Source organism: Bos indicus, chromosome 1 (genome assembly GCF_029378745.1).
Source record: "Bos indicus isolate NIAB-ARS_2022 breed Sahiwal x Tharparkar chromosome 1, NIAB-ARS_B.indTharparkar_mat_pri_1.0, whole genome shotgun sequence".
NCBI classification, from domain to species: Eukaryota; Metazoa; Chordata; class Mammalia; order Artiodactyla; family Bovidae; genus Bos; species Bos indicus.
In genome coordinates, this window is record NC_091760.1 from 2,529,413 (window position 1) to 2,545,770 (window position 16,358).

Here is a 16,358-nt window from a genome sequence, read left to right on the forward strand (position 1 = left end):
ATGCATGAAAAGTGAAAAGTGAAAGTGAAGTTGCTCAATTGTGTCCGACTCTTAGCGACCCCAGGGACTGCAACCTACCAGGCTCCTCCATCCATGGGATTTTCCAGGCAAAGTACTGGAGTGGGGTGCCATTGCCTTCTCCAAACCAGGGGAGCCTTAAATTTACAGTATTCCAACAGTTCTAGATTGCAGGCAACTACTCATGCTGCCAGAGAAAGGCAAGCTGGCTAGAAGGTATCAGAAGTCAGAGAGGTAAGGAAACAAGAGACTATTCTTCGTCATATTTAAAATAACTTTATCACTGGCCTGCATTTTCACAGATCTATTGTCTACATGCAGTTCACAGTGTCCTTTTCTAATATTCAGGCTAATTTATTTGAAGCAGATTTTCGTGGTACTAAGGCAATAAACTTTACATTCATTTCTTACAAAAATTTATTTTTAAAATTTTGTTGTAAAGTTGATCAAAAGGTTTAGTTTTATGTTAAAGGACCTACAGGATAGCAAGGTACAGAAGAAAAATTTTTAATTTCTGGAAATTTGGCATCAGTTAAACATTGAGAAAGAAAGGAAAAGAAAACTGTCAAAATGTGAGACAAAAATGAAAGTATAAGCAACAATAAAATACCTTGTAAGGTACAAAAATATTTTCAGGAATACACAAAAGTACATAGTATATCATGATATTATCTGGTATTTGAGAGTTGTGATGGTCTGGTTTCAGGCGCTGTTCTACTCATATTCAACCACTACCATCACCACCACTATCCCACCCCATCCTACTCCCTCATTCTAGAATAAAAATGGAAAGGAATCACAAAAATTAAAATTAAAACAAAAACTACTTCCCCCATATCTCTTACTTTTGGAGGCCATTACATCTCTAAGAATTCAAAATTAGAAAACCTTAAAAAACGAAATCTCTATTATTTAAAAAAAAATAAAAGTCTGCAATGAACAGAAAACAACTAGAGGAGTTTAGACCCCTGCATTTTAAGCAAGCCTTACACCAAATTCCAGTCCTGTGAAAAACGAGCAGGAGAAGAACAAAAGGCAGAAAGTTGCCCTGTAAGATTACACATAAAGGCAAGATGTACACAAAGGTCTTTTGAAATACAGAGAAAAGGTACCGAAAGCCACACAATACATGGACAAAGGAACTGACAAATCTCAAACATACAGCCAACCTGATCAATGCCGAATTGTCATGTCTGAAGTCATGGACCTCAAATGCAGCTTCTAAACGTGCCACTGTTTGAAGTTGAACAAGATGGCCTGTAAGGGATGTGCAGCTTGCTCACGAGTAAGATTTTAAAACTGCATGAAGGGTAAAGAACCCAATAAAAGAGAGAACTGAGTTCAAAGAGACAATGTCAATGTTCTATCTGAAAAGCTGGAGTGAATATTCAAGCTGTCCTCTCAAAAGAGAACAGGCATGCCTCCCAGGTTTCCGTTGTTGGGGGAAGGGGTGGTGGCCGGGGAACGAGGTGAGAAGGGGACGGGTCAGGGGCGGCCAGTGGCCAGCAAGCACTGTCAGGCCCAGCTGTCAGCACGTCTCTGGGCAACACACACTGGCATTTCAGACGACGCGTCCACTCACCCCTGCTTACGTTCCACAAAGAGAAATGCCAAGGCATCTTGCCTATGGAGCTCATGGAGCAGATTTTTAACCTTAGTTCTCCTAAATCACCCTTATTTTAATATTTGCAATAGGAGAGAATTCAGCAGGGAGCAATAAAACCAAAGCATAGCTACAAAGTTGAAAAATGAGGGACAGAAAACAAAAAGACAGAATAAAGGCATTCTTGTTTTAAGAGAGAAATGGAAATTAACCAGCCCCTCTCTGAAGCTTATTGGCACCTCCAGACCACCAACCAGTTGCCAAGTCACATCTAAGAAGTAAGTCATTAACTTACAGCTTGTCTAACGCTTCTAAGAAATCAGATTCTAGAACACTCACTAAGCTGCAGATAGGATAACCATTCATAAAGCTTCAATAAGTGAGGGACTTTATTTCTTCCAGAAGGTCCCATTTTCAAAAGGGTTATTAAGAATAAAACAGTTATCACTGGAAAAAAAAAAAAAAACCAAAAAAACAAAACAGTATCATTGAAAGGCACTAAAAGCTGAAAAAGTAATTCCTGGAAGAAAGCAGATTACCCCAAATCAAACATCACTAATTTTAAGAATCCATGAGTGGATAAGTATATATACAGCTGATTCACACTATTGCACAGCAGATACTAACAAAACACTGCAAAGCAATTATATACCTATTAAAAAATAATTTAAAACAACATAAAATTAAAAACTATATAAGATACCATCAAAAAAAATCAGTGAGTGGGAGAGGGGCATTTCAGACTAAATTTTATTTTAAATATAAATCTTTTGGAATTTCAAGATTATCTGCCAATTAATGAGATTATATAAATTTAACATATTATCAACTCACTTTCCAGTTTCTTCCCAAATAAAAATAAGGGACAAAAAATTGAAAATTTCACAGGTAACTGTAAACAGTTATCACATGGGGGAAAAAAAAGTAATGAACTCGGTAATGGGAATGTTGTCCTCTGTGTCATGTGGATAAATCTGGTCACTAAAAGGAGACGATCTAAAACTTTTCTTCCAAATAAAAACTGAATTCTCAACACACTGCAAGGCACAAGCATATTTTAAAAAGAAAATATTTAATAATAAAATAACCTTCCATGTTATATCACCAGAAATGATATCACCCTGTCTTAAATCAACACAGTGTACCGGTTGGCTACTCTCACCTTTATCGCTAAGGTAAATAAGCTATAAACCTCTAAATACAAGCAGCAACCAAGAAGGGTCTTATCAGTTCTGCTTCACGAACAGTGATCAAAGCAAGGCAGAGAAAAGTCTTAGAGGAAGTCTCAGTTTTGGAAAAGAAGTCAAGAAACTACCCAGAAAGCACCAATTGTGCAAAACAGTGCTGTAACACTGAAAAGAGCAAGAAAGCAGAAAGGCCTCCTGCAAGAATTTTAAGACTCATTCCACAAAAATAGTGCAACAGCTGCAATCAGATAAATTAAATATGAGTTTACGGAGCACAGTAAAAGAAGAAATGAAACATACGCATGCTGCACAAAAAACAACCATGTGCTAGTATTGATAAACTGCTCTACATTTGAATATACTCATCAAAATGAAATTTGCCTACATGGAAGCCTTGATAGGTAAAGAACCTACCTGTCAATGCAGCAGACTCAGGTTCCATCTCTGGGGTCGAGAAGATCCCCTGGAGAAGGAAATGGCAACCCACTCCAGTATTCTCGCTGGGAAACCCCATGGACAGAGGAGCTTGGTGGGCTGCAGTCCACGGGGTCGCAGAGTCAGACATGACTGAGCAACTGAGCATGAGCACAAAGCTTTAATAATGAGCACACAATCGGGAAGCCAGCGAGCATGTCACATCTTCGACATCTTCACAGATGCAGTGCGTGACAGTTAAACCAACTATCTCTCCTGATGCCAGCAAGTGGAAACCTCAAGGGAGATTTGTTTCAATCTCTTATTAGAGTCTGTGCTAAGGACTGGTAAGTGTTTACCCAATCAGGAGATAAAGGAAATCTATAGGGCTACCTATTAATAATCTCATCCATGCATAGATGCTGGCTGACTCCTGCTACAGCTGAACATTAATTTACCAACAGGTAAAGAACACCCATGAAATTAAAAGATGCTTGCTCCTTGGAAGAAAAGCTATGACCAACCAAGACAGCATATTAAAAAGCAGAGACATCACTTTGCTGACAAAGTTCCGTCTAGTCAAAGCTATGGTTTTGTATGAATGTCTGTCTAGTCAAAGCTAGTCATGTATGGATGTGAGAGTTGGACTATAAAGAAAGCTGAGCAGCGAAGAATTGATGCTTTTAAACTGTGGTGTTAGAGAAGACTCTTGAGAGTCCCTTGGACTGCAAGGAGATCCAACCAGTCCATCCTAAAGGAAATCAGCCTGAATATTCATTGGAAGGACTGATGCTGAAGCTCCAATACTTTGGCCACCTGATGCGAAGAACTGACTCACTGGAAAAGACCCTGATGCTGGGAAAGACTGAAGGCAGGAGGAGAAGACAAAGACAGAGGATGAGATGGTTGGATGGCATCACTGACTCGATGGACATGAGTTTGAGCAAGTTCCAGGAACTGGTGATGGACAGGGAAGCCTGGTGTGCTGCAGTCCATGGGGTCACAAAGAGTCGGACACAACTGAGCGACTGATCTGAACTGACCTGAAAGAATGAGGGATGTCCAAAGAAAAAGCCTTACTGCAACATCAATGAAAAGTGACTGAGTGCCATGAATGAAAGTAAAGGACAATACAGTCATTAACAAAAGCCAACTGTGCCCTGGTAGGTGACCTAAAGGACGTCTGTGCAGGACAAGATTTATGACACAAGGAACTTTTAGGGCTAAAAAACTATTCAGTGACATTAGCATCACTAAACACTCAGCTGACTGCAGCCAACAGAAAACCAGAGTGTTTCAAGAGACAACAGATACATGATTCAAATCTTTAATTTCACTTCACTTGACTGAATTACACTGAAATATATTCATGCCTGAGAAAAAAAGACAAAAGCTGAAAAGAATCCTGGTCATCATTTACTAAGGATTTCACCCAATTTAAGTGGAAGTGGCTAGCTGTACCATTCAAGTACAGAAAAGAAACTTAGAAGTTTCTGTTAAAAATCACAAATACACTGTGCTCTGGAATAAAATTGAAAAAGAAGAAAATTCCAAAAAAAAAAAGAAAAAAGAAAATTCCAAGTTTTCTCAATTTCATACTTTCTTTAAAAAGGTTCAATTTCTCGTAATATGAAAAACCTTAGAGAAGCCACTTTTATTCTTAAAATGCGAATTCTAGTTCAGTTTATCCAGAATTACAATTTAAGCATGTTTCAACATGTAAAGTTGACTGCATTTGATCTAAATGTTGTGGAATCCAGTAGAGCTGTTTATAATTCCAAATAACATTCAAAAGATTTTGAAAAGATAACTATTGTTACTGAAGGGAAGAAAAGTTAATTTATTCAATATGCAGTTCACTGATTAACATTCATCTGTGTGGACATTATTAAACTAACCCTTTTATTTCCTCTCTGACAAAGCTTTTCTTATTTCCTTTACACCCCAACCTTTAAAATGGACCTTACAAAGTTTTTGTCAAATGGAAATTTTAATTGAGAATTTGAGCCAACTTAATTAAGGTCAATCCAGCGTGGAAAGTTCACCACAAAAGAATGAAGTAAAACCTCAAAATAAGCAAGTTTATTATTGCAGATTTCCAATATTAATAACTGTAACAACTAGAGCCCCCTCTCCCACTGCTGGTGGGAGGATGAACTGTTATATCTCCTTTGGAAAGCAATGTGACAATAATGTTCCAAGAGTGAAAAAATGTTCTTTACCCATGTAACCAATAATTCAACTCCTGGGAATGTGCCCTAAGAAAATAATTAAAATGTCCAAAGCTGTTTACTGTGACCACTTGCGGTCCAGTGGTTAAGAATCTGCCTGCCAGTGCAGGGGACATGGGTATGATCCCTGGTCTGGGAAGATCCCTCCCACCATGGAGCAACTAAGCCCGGGTGCCACAGCTACTGGGCCCATGCTCTGCAGCAAGAGCAGCCATCACAGCAAGGAGAGAGCAGTTCCCGCTTGCCGCAACTAGAGAAAGCCTACATGCAGCAACTAAGAGCTAGGGCAGCCAAGAACAGGGAAACAAAATGTATGATAAACTGAAAAATTATCTTTTATGTTCAGAACATCTGAACATTAATATTGTCTCCCTTCTGTGGTTATATTTCAATAGGTGAGATCCAGGAATTTGACTGAAAAATGTTATTCTGCTGTGTACAGAAAAATAGAATTGTATGGTCACTCCATCTATCTGGAATTCTAATAAAGCTGCTCCCTCCTTCTTGCCACCTGAGTATGTTGCTGCAGTGGAATTCATGGCCCTTACAACAGCACTGGCAGCAGCAAAGCCAGGAGTGATTCTCAAGAGAGGCAGACTTTACTAACTGTCAGAGTAGGTTAGCAAGGATTAACTGAGCCGTCACAGGCACAGTCCAGTTCAGAAAAGGATCACCAGCTTCAGGCTGGCTGTGGATCTTGTGGAGTTATGTACACTATTTCTAAGCTTTAGAGTCTTTATCTGGAAAATACAGATAATAACAGTACCTAGTTTATTGACAAAAAAAAAAAAAAAAAAAACGAGGTGGCTGAAACTGGAGCCTATTATACAGAGTGAAGTAAGCCAGAAGGAAAAACACCAATACAGTATACTAACGCATATATATGGAACTTAGAAAGATGGTAACAATAACCCTGTGTACCAGACAGCAAAAGAGACACCGATGTATAGAACAGTCTTATGGACTCTATGGGAGAGGGACAGGGTGGGAAGATTTGGGAGAATGGCATTGAAACATGTAAAATATCATGTATGAAACGAGATGCCAGTCCAGGTTCGATGCAAGATACTGGATGCTTGGGGCTAGTGTACTGGGACGACCCAGAGGGAGGGTATGGGGAGGGAGGAGGGAGGAGGGTTCAGGATGGGGAACACATGTATACCTGTGGCGGATTCATTTTGATATTTGGCAAAACTAATACAATTATGTAAAGTTTAAAAATAAAATAAATTTTAAAAAAAATAATAAAAGTAATTGATGAAAGAAAAAAAAAAAAACTCATCATGACAAAGACTCTCTCCCTGATGAAACTTTCATCAGGCTCCTCTGACCCCGCTTCTGGATGAGGGCTCAGCCTTGGCCCTGCCCTGTCCTTTCTTCCTAGCCCAGTTTAGCAAGAATCCTCTAGTCCGTTTAACAGAGCATCCCTACCTTTGATATCTAATTACATCTGATAACTGATCAAGTTCCTCAACTCCAACTTTTGATGTACCAGTCCTGGGCTTGCCTTTTGCAACATTCCCATTAGGTCAATATAGCAAGAATCCCCCAACCCATGAATGCCTCCTTGTAATAAATTTCCATCCACTGACCACCCCTTCCACCGCCGACCCCCCACCCTTCATCCTGCCCCTTGGCTATAGATCCCCACTCATCTTTGTTGTACTCAGAGTTGAGTTACAATTCTCTCCTCTGTTGCAACAGTCTTCAATAAAGTCTTCCTTACAATTTTAACAAGTGTCAGAATAAGCTTTTGTTTAACAAGGGGAAATGAGTGTGAATGTAAATAAAATGCTTGGAACATTAACTTACGCACTTCTGTTCAGTCATGATTCTCACCCAGTAAATATAAAAGACTAACTTAATGTTTAAACGCTAAACTGTTCAGCTTAAATCAAGTAATGGCTACTTATTACACAACGGTTTTTACTTTTTTTGGCTGTGCTGTGTGGCATAAGGTATCTTAGTTCTCCAACCAGGGGTCGAACCCGTGCCCCCTGCAATGGAAGTGCAGAGTCTTAACCGCTGGACCTCCAGAGAAGTCCCACAAAACTGTTATTATGATAAAGATCCACAGAGAGCAACATTTAGGTGCTGCCTCAGAGAGCTCAAATTTAGAACAGGAACAGAGAATCACTCTAAGCCTGCGTCATACAACAGTGCGCGGCAGGTCAGGGTACAAACTCGGCAGAGAAGAGAAACTGATGAACGGAGTGTAGTGGAAAGGTCACCAGATGGGCTCTGAAGGAGGAAGACAAGTTGCAGAATCACTATCAAGGTGGAAGATGAACACTCAGGAGGAAGGAAACCACCCCAAGGGCAAAGGGGTAAAGGTGGAGCTGAGACTAGACTATGCCCCACTGGCAACACCTGGGCAAGGGAGCTAATGAAAGATGTAGCAGGAGCGGGCCAGGATCAGATTCACCTTTTCTAATTAACTTTTTCCGGTTTGTGCCCCTCTGGCAACTAAGAAGCGGGATGGGGGAAATGGCAGTTAGAATCCAAATAAATGCATACTATGGAATTGGCAAGAAAACATAGACACTGCCCATTAACAAGAACAAAACTGACAAGGAAAAAAACAAAACTGAGCACAGACACAGTTTGTAGAAATACACCAAAGGAAAAAAGATACAAAATTAATATGTCATCATTAGGTAACCTTAAAGATTTTATTTATGGTACAGCTATTACAAACTGGTAACTATTAACTACTGAACTATTCTTACAAAAGAACTGAATTTATCCCCTGCAGAACTCTACCCACACTCCCTCTCTGTCTTCCCTTCATGACCTGGCTAATTCTTCTTGCTATTCTAAACTCAGGCCACATGTCCTGTTTGAAAGTTAGAATGGTTTAAGTGGACTTCCTCTATTGTTCTTAAATGCTCTAAGCTTAGGTCTAAATCCACTGTAAACTGTTTGTTTAGTGTGTGTTCCTTAGACAAGACTTTAGTCCCTTGAAAACAAGAACCTGTTTCTGCATTTCTAGCCCTGTTACATGGCTCTAGCCATGTAATGACATGAATGACTCACCATGTATACTGAATGAATGGGTCTTAGAACAAATGAATAAAGGCTGAAAACTCCATGGGGTCACTCTTCCATCTTCAGTGGTCACCTGCATAAATTGAGAACTAAACAAGGAGTCTTTCTGCAGTCAGATTCCTGATACATTGTATAATCCTGCAACTCTTAGGAATCAAACTAATTTCAATTCTCCAAAGTACCTAAAGGCTGAGTGCTGAAGACTTTATGCTTTTGAACTGTGGTGTTGGAGAAGACTCTTGAGAGTCCCTTGGACTGCAAGGAGATCCAACCAGTCCATCCTAAAGGAAATAAATCCTGAATATTCATTGGAAGGACTGATGCTGAAGCTGAAACTCCAATACTTCGGCCACCTGATGCAAAGAACTGACTCACTGGTAAAGACCCTGATGCTGAGAAAGACTGAAGGCAGGAGGAGAAGGGAAAGACAGAGGATGAGATGGTTGGATGGTATCACCAGCCCAATAGACATGAGTTTGGGCAAACTCCAGGAGAGAGTGAAGGACAAGGGAAGCCTGGTGTGCTGCAATCCATAGGGTCACCAAGAGTCGGACAAGACTTAGTGACTCAACAACAACAACAAAGCAAAAACCAAATACTGATTTCAAAAGTTCCAAGGAATACAAAATATTCCAAGAAAGACAACAGAAATGAACTAGCTCCCTAAGTTTCACAGTGCTATATTAGTCACTCTAATTTTCACATCAATTATCTGGAGTTAAGACAGAAATACATAAAACATATTCCAACTAATGAAGCTGATGCTTAAACATATGCCTTTTCAAGAAAAAACTAAAGCTTCATAGTTTTATTGAAAACACTGATGACTTTTTACTTTTTTCTTAATTTAATATTTTAAGAGAGGTGAAGCAGCTTCTTCTTCTTTATTAAATAAAACAGGCAACCATGCTCTAGAAACTTGCTATTTTGGAAGCAACAATCAAAACGCTCCCAAGGTTTCTCTTTATCTGCTCAGAGCACAAGTTTCTCTTAGAAAGTCTTCATTGATTCGGCCCTAAAATCAAATAAATTCAGCTTAACATCAGAGGCTTCCTCCGCTTATTTTATTTACTCAGTACCAAAGTACATTGTCACTGCTTTTTAAGGACCTTTTCAAAGCCAGGCAGTTGTCACAGGATGCAGACAATTCAAGCTGTAGGACACAATGAGGGCCACTGACAACTGCCCTGTCTATACACTTACGCCTCCTGAGCAACTCCTCTCACTTGTTCTCAAAAGTTAATTCATTTCCAAATGAAATTAAAAGACGCTTGCTCCTTGGAAGAAAAGCTATGACCAACCTAAATAGCATATTAAAAAGCACAGAAATTACTTTGCCAACAAAGGTCCATCTAGTCAAGGCTATGGTTTTTCCAGTGGTCATGTATGGATGTGAGAATTGGACTATAAAGAAAACTGAGCAGCGAAGAATTGATGTTTTTGAACTGTGGTGTTGGAGAAGACTCTTGAGAGTCCCTTGGACTGCAAGGAGATCCAACCAGTCCATTCTGAAGGAAATCAGCCCTGAATATTCATTCATTGGAAGGACTGACGCTGAAGCTGAAGCTCCAATAATATGGCCACCTGATGCGAAGAACTGACTCATTGGAAAAGACCCTGATGCTGGGAAAGATTGAAGGCAAGAGAAGGGGATGTCAGAGGATGAGATGGATGGATGGCATTGCCGACTCAATGGACATGAGCTTGAGTAAACTCTGGGAGTTGGTGATGGACAAGGAGGCCTGGTATGCTGCAGTCCATGGGGTCACTAAGAGTCAGACAGGTCTGAGGGACTGAACTGAACTGAAATGTAACAGAAACTAACCCTTTGAGTAGGTCAACATAATAATGTAACAAAGGGGACCACCCTGTGGGAAAAAGAAACCTCCGGGTTCCCTGAAGAACCACTACCCCAAATCCTCAGACCCTCAAGTTCTGTAAACTAGAATCATCCAAACCTAAATATACCATGGCTCATCTCCTTATGGGAAAAGCTCACGCCTACAGAAGCACTGAGGTGAGACTGAAGAATCCTTTAAGTAGTACCAAAGTTTGAATTCTTCAACCACCCCACTCCAGCACTCTTGCCTGGAAAATCCCATGGATGGAGGAGCCTGGTAGGCTGCAGTCCACGGGGTCGCTAGGAGTCGGACACGACTGAGCAACTTCCCTTTCACTTTTCACTTTCATGCATTGGAGAAGGAAATGGCAACCCACTCCAGTGTTCTTGCCTGGAGAGTCCCAGGGATGGGGGAACCTAGTGGGTTTCCATCTATGGGGTCGCACAGAGTCGGACACGACTGAAGCGACTTAGCAGCAGCAGCTGCAGCAGCAACTATGTACAAGGTTGGACAACCATTGTTAGGACTCAGAGCAAATGAATCTTCTGTGAAATGCACATGACAGTGAAAAGTGCAAGTCGCTCAGTGGGTCCCACTCTTTGTGACCCCAGGGACTATACAGTCCATGGAATTCTCCAGGCCAGAATACTGGAGTGGGTAGCCTTTCCCTTCTCCAGGGGATCTTCCCAACCGACGGATCGAACCCAGGTCTCCTGCATTGCAGGCGGATTCTTTACCAACACAGCTATCAGGGAAGCACGTGAATTTGGTCCAAACTTTTCTCAAGAATACAATCCAAACCAGAGAAGGAGAATGATTTCATCCGTAAGCACACAGTAAGTCCAGAAAAATGGAGGAGTCTAGTGACATGGCCCTTGTCACAGATCTGCTCTGTTAATGCTTGCCACCTAATGCAAAGGACTCATTCTGACTTTCTGAGACAGCACAAAGCTTCCCTAAAGTGGTTAGCCCAGTAGATCACCCACCCTGAAGTGTAAGACATAAAATATAAGGTTGGGGGAGGGGAGAAGACAAACATCGCATTCAAGACAGCCAGGCAGCAGGCACACTGATTGAGACCCCCCCAGTCCCAGACAGTGAGACTGGCACTGCAAACAGTAACTCTACCCTGAAAGGGGAGAAGCCAGAGGACACAGAGGCGAGCACTTGGTGCGGGTCAATTGCCTGACCATTAACTGAGCCATCTATCCACACTCGCCACTGTGCACTAAAAACAGGACACAAGATGGCTTTTATAGCATCCCCAGCTGCTAAAAATGTTAAGAAAACCAATTTCAAAACACGCAGCAGAACCTGTACACTGGGAAAAGAGGAAAAGCAACATGTGCATCCAGTGTCAAAAACACAAATCAAGAGAAAAGAGATGTTCATAAAACACCTCACTTTTATATAGCTCCGATTTGTGAAGCAGCTCAAATATTTTTGCAAATTAAAGAAAAAAATTTAATTATAGGACTTCTAACGACACCCCTGTTAAATAGGTGGAATGCAAATATAATTACTTCTGTTTAGCTACTGAAGACAAGTAGACACATATTTAATCACACGAAAGTCAGAGTCCTGATCGAACTCAGTCCAGGACTTTCAGCATCCCATACAGCCAAGTTACCAGTAATTTGAGTGATCTTAATAAAGTAAAATATAAAAGTGAACCCCACGGTTTTCTATGCTCAAAAACTAAATTCTAAGAATTAACAATTAAGTCAAAATTCGTTTTAGTTTTAGAAGGAAAACAGTTCAAGAATTCCATTTAACCTGTTGAATCTACTTTTTAAAACTTTCTTTTTCAGGAGTCAAGAAACCATTACGACAATGATGATTAAAGCCACTTAAATTTAGAAATCATAGAGAAAAGTGAAAAGTCAGTTTCTCACACTCACCAATATAAACTTAACAGTTTTACGTCTCCTTCAAAGGACAAAAGGAATTCAGTTTAAAGTGCAAGGTCAAAGTATAGAAAAAGACATGCTGGCCTGGGAAATCAATAGGTTTAACAACAAAAGATGAGTCAACCAATACTTGCAGATCTCAGGGTACTTGAAAGAATATTTTATGTTGACCCAGGAAAGGAATTAAATCATCCCACTGATGGCTAGGAAAAGAGATCACCCTTACGTGCCTCATTTGCGCTTTTTAAAAAGCTATTATTATGAGGTGCTTTTAAAAGCTAGTATATTATTACAGCATTAAGGGGCACTTCCTAAATATATCCAGTATAGCTAACTCCTCTCCAAGCCAACTCCTGGTGAAATAATTCTTTCTTCCCTTCAATACTGTTTAGATAAGGCACAGACAAGGCAGTGCAGGATAACTAAACCTGAACTTGCTACAGGAATTTCCAAACAGATAAGAACTTAAGAACTTAGCAAATACCTGCCATTTGAAAGACAAGAGAAACTTGAAGAAAGTATCCAGAGAAAATATGAGCTCACAAGGTAAACTCTTCAATGTAGAGTCTGTCTCCTTATAAATCCTATTCAGCCCTGAGAGACTATGCCAGTGCCAAGAAAGAAAATGGCTTCCACTGTCACTATCAAAAGCAATCCACTTTAATGAAATGATATGACGTCTAGAATCTTTCAAATAATCTAGAGTTGGGCTGGCGGGAAAGATGAAACAACTCTGACCAAGAATTAACACTTACTGAAGCCTGATAATGGGGGTTAGTGGTTGGAATTTTTCATAATAAAAGGTCAAACAGAGAAACAGAAGAAAGCTCGCTTTAGAAAGCAAATGCCTCTCCACTAGCCTATTTGAGTAAGGCCAGCTTATAGAAATGCATAACTGAGAACTGAAAAGGAACGTATTATGTCAAAACTTATTTAAATTCTTTGTGGTTATAAAACAATTAGGATGACCTGTGGTTTTTCTGTTATTCACACAGGTATGAGAGGATGAATTAAGAAATTACCTGTTTCTACATTACTATGTTTTCTCCTTTATGTCACTGCAGTTAAGCGTGATTAAAAAGAATGACTGATCTTTTTTTCTCTTCATTCTAGCAAAAGATACTCTAAAATGAAGGAAATTGAGATACCCTGGGGAAACTGTTTCTACCCCCAATCTAGACTTTTAATAAAGCTTAGCAAATTTCAAACTAACCTTTACATCAGTTTCTAAGAGTTAAGCTTCAATTAATTAAGCTGATTTTTAATATATTACTTTAATCTTGACAAATATTCTCACAAATTGTGTTAGCACATATTTGGAAATTTTCATTCTTTTAAATTCTGCTCAAAATTGCAACACAAAAGAGACCAAAGGCCTGATGTCTTAGTCAACAGAATCAGTACTCTATGATGAATGCCGTCAATTCCACTTTCGCCTCCAGAGTTGATTTCAGACACTTGACAACCAAGATTAATGTCTGACCTGTGAGCTGATCTTACAATGGACACTTTTTATTTTTTTTTAAGGAGATAAATGTTAGACAAGTATTCACATGGAAACTCAAAAGTTATCACTGAAGCCCCTTTCTTTAAGAAGTTATCAGCACTCTTTTCATACTGAATTTACCAGGATACCTTAATAGAACTGGAAAAATTAAACTCTAGGATGAGAACCCAAGAATCACTTGCAGGGCCCACATTCCTCTCCAGCGGGTGTCACATGGAGCTTCATTCTCCTGCTCTTCCCTCTTTGTTCCTTTGGATCTGGAAGCCTGACTTAGAGGCATCTGCTTCAACAGCAAACATTCAGATTATTTAAACTGCCCTCTCCACACATTCCTAACTTATCTGGTGGAGCAGGCATTTCAAAACTAAACAGCTGTTAAAATTAAAACAGAAAAATTCACCAAAATTCAAAAACTGGTCACTGACCTCGCTGAGGCTACATTTGGTATTTCAAAATATTTGCAAATTACATCAAGCACAGGAAGTCTGGAATCATGTCATCTGTATGGTAACTTTAACAGGCCTGATCAGATCCCTTTGTAAAACGGACACAAACTGTATCTTTCAGTTAATATATAAGGAATTTGGTCCACACGTTTCAAGAGACAAACCGGTCCTCAGATCTATACTGAGACAGCAAATATTTCATGCATGTACCTCAGCAGGGTGGATCACCAGCAATGTGAAGGGCCTGATGACTCAGGACTCAGCCATGTTTCCAAAGCTTAGAGGGAAGATGATTAATGATACTGAAGAACAAGGCATGGTGAACTTTTACAATGGGTTGCTTACAAAAAGCTCAGTTGCTAACTAAGTGCTTTGACCTTAGATAAAGAGGGTACTCAACACAGAGGTTCAAGCAGGGGCTACATTCTGGAATGACTCACATTAAACATATCTAGTATATTTCAAAAAGATAACAGGACTCAAATCAACTTATTAGCAAGTTTTGACTTTTCAAAAGATTGTCAAAACCCCAAGCTATGAAAAAGTGATTACATAGTAAACGAAGAAAAATAAAAGATTAAAAAAGAAAATAACCCTGATGCCCCAAGAACTGACAATCTGATCTTTGAACCACCTCCCACCAAATTTTTCAGGACTCTGGTGTACTTTTCACCATTCTTCTACTCATTTCCGTGCTTGCCTCATGTGTGAGAGAAAAGGAACAAGATGTAACTTTATTGAATGAATAGTTCATACGGAGGAAAGCAGAAAAGGGAAAGCTAAAATTAATTTTATGACTCCTTTATTTAGTCTATGACCCTTCCAATTGTTAATTCATGATACTATGTGTTAAACAAGAGATACAGCAAAAAGTAGAATAAGCGATCACAATATGACTATAAATATGGACAATGTTCAAACAGCACATAGAGAAAGAAAGGAGGAAAAGGAAACAGTGCAATATACAATAAACATCATCAGTCGTGGTCCTGAGCTGCCAGATAGAAGACAGTCCTTTCCTCAGTTGTATTTAATATAAATTTTGTATAATGGACATGTGGGTGATTAAAAAGCAATTTCTTTTATGGTAAAAATGACCCCTGAAGAATCATTTTTCATATAATAAATAACAGGCATAGTTTATGGGAGCTTCTCTCTATAAAACTGTTTCAAGCAGCTGCAAAGGGCAGTAAAGATAATGAAAAGTATGGCTTTCCTATTATTGTTAGAAGTCATTGTCCACTAATCTAACAAATGTTTACTGAGCTGTTATCATGTATTAAATCCAGGGTCTGCTGAGATCCCCAAAATGGTAATTAAGATAGTCAATACACACTATCAAGGTGTTTGAAAATACAGGTTGCAAACCTTCCTGCCCTACCTCCAAATAAATATGCTTCAAAAAAAACCCTACGAGACTTCCTTGTAAAGTGACTACATCCAAAAATATACTGCAACAGATAGAGTGATGATCAAAATATTTGCTGTCCTTCCCTTGCCAAATCCTTCCCTAGCTGCTCATCCCTGGAGCACATTACATTTCTTGGACCCTGAGGCCACGTTTGACCACATGACTTGCTTTGGCCAATGAAGAATGAGTTCAATTCAGTTCACTTCAGTCTCTCAGTCTTGTTGGACTCACTCTTTGCGACACCCTGCACTGCAGCACGCCAAGGGCATTAATATGAGAAATAAACTTTTGTTGTTGGAAACTCTGGGGATTGTTACTACAACATAATTTAGCCAAAGTTGACTAATTCATATATTCCTGACTAAGCTCTGATACATTAAAGACATACCAATGGGCAGGAAGAAGAAATAAGTAACCTATAGTTTCCAACTTAATCTTTCAAGAAGTAGATAAAATTTGGCCCCCAACCAGGTAATCACTACTGTACTGCTTGTTTTGATTTGTTTTCTTCCAAAAGTCTGGAAAAGCCAATCTGTTGTACTTCAAGCATTTGCAGGGACTTGCCTCATGGTCCAGTGGTTAAGAGGTCACACTTCCAATGCAGGCGGCAAGGGTTCGATCCCTGGTAAAGGAACTAGGATCCCAAATGCCACGTGATATGGTCAAGGGAAAAAAAGCACTTGCTTTTTGTTGTCCTCTCATTCAACATTTTAGAGATGTATGAAATTCCCTTCCTTTAAGA

At 39.6% G+C, this 16,358-nt stretch overlaps 1 protein-coding gene across 8 annotated transcripts in view; it reads right to left on the reverse strand.

Moving 5' to 3' along the window:
- The window catches only part of ITSN1 (intersectin 1), a 253,883-nt gene that overhangs the window by 184,396 nt on the left and 53,129 nt on the right, over positions 1 to 16,358 (reverse strand). The window contains exon 1 of one of the 8 annotated variants that reach the window (XM_070783727.1): positions 1,188 to 3,158. The exons of the other annotated variants lie outside the window; for them this stretch is intronic. The gene's annotated coding sequence lies outside the window, so the exon portion shown is untranslated. Of the gene's footprint in view, positions 1 to 1,187; positions 3,159 to 16,358 lie in introns of those variants that run through there. 8 annotated transcript variants of the gene reach the window in all.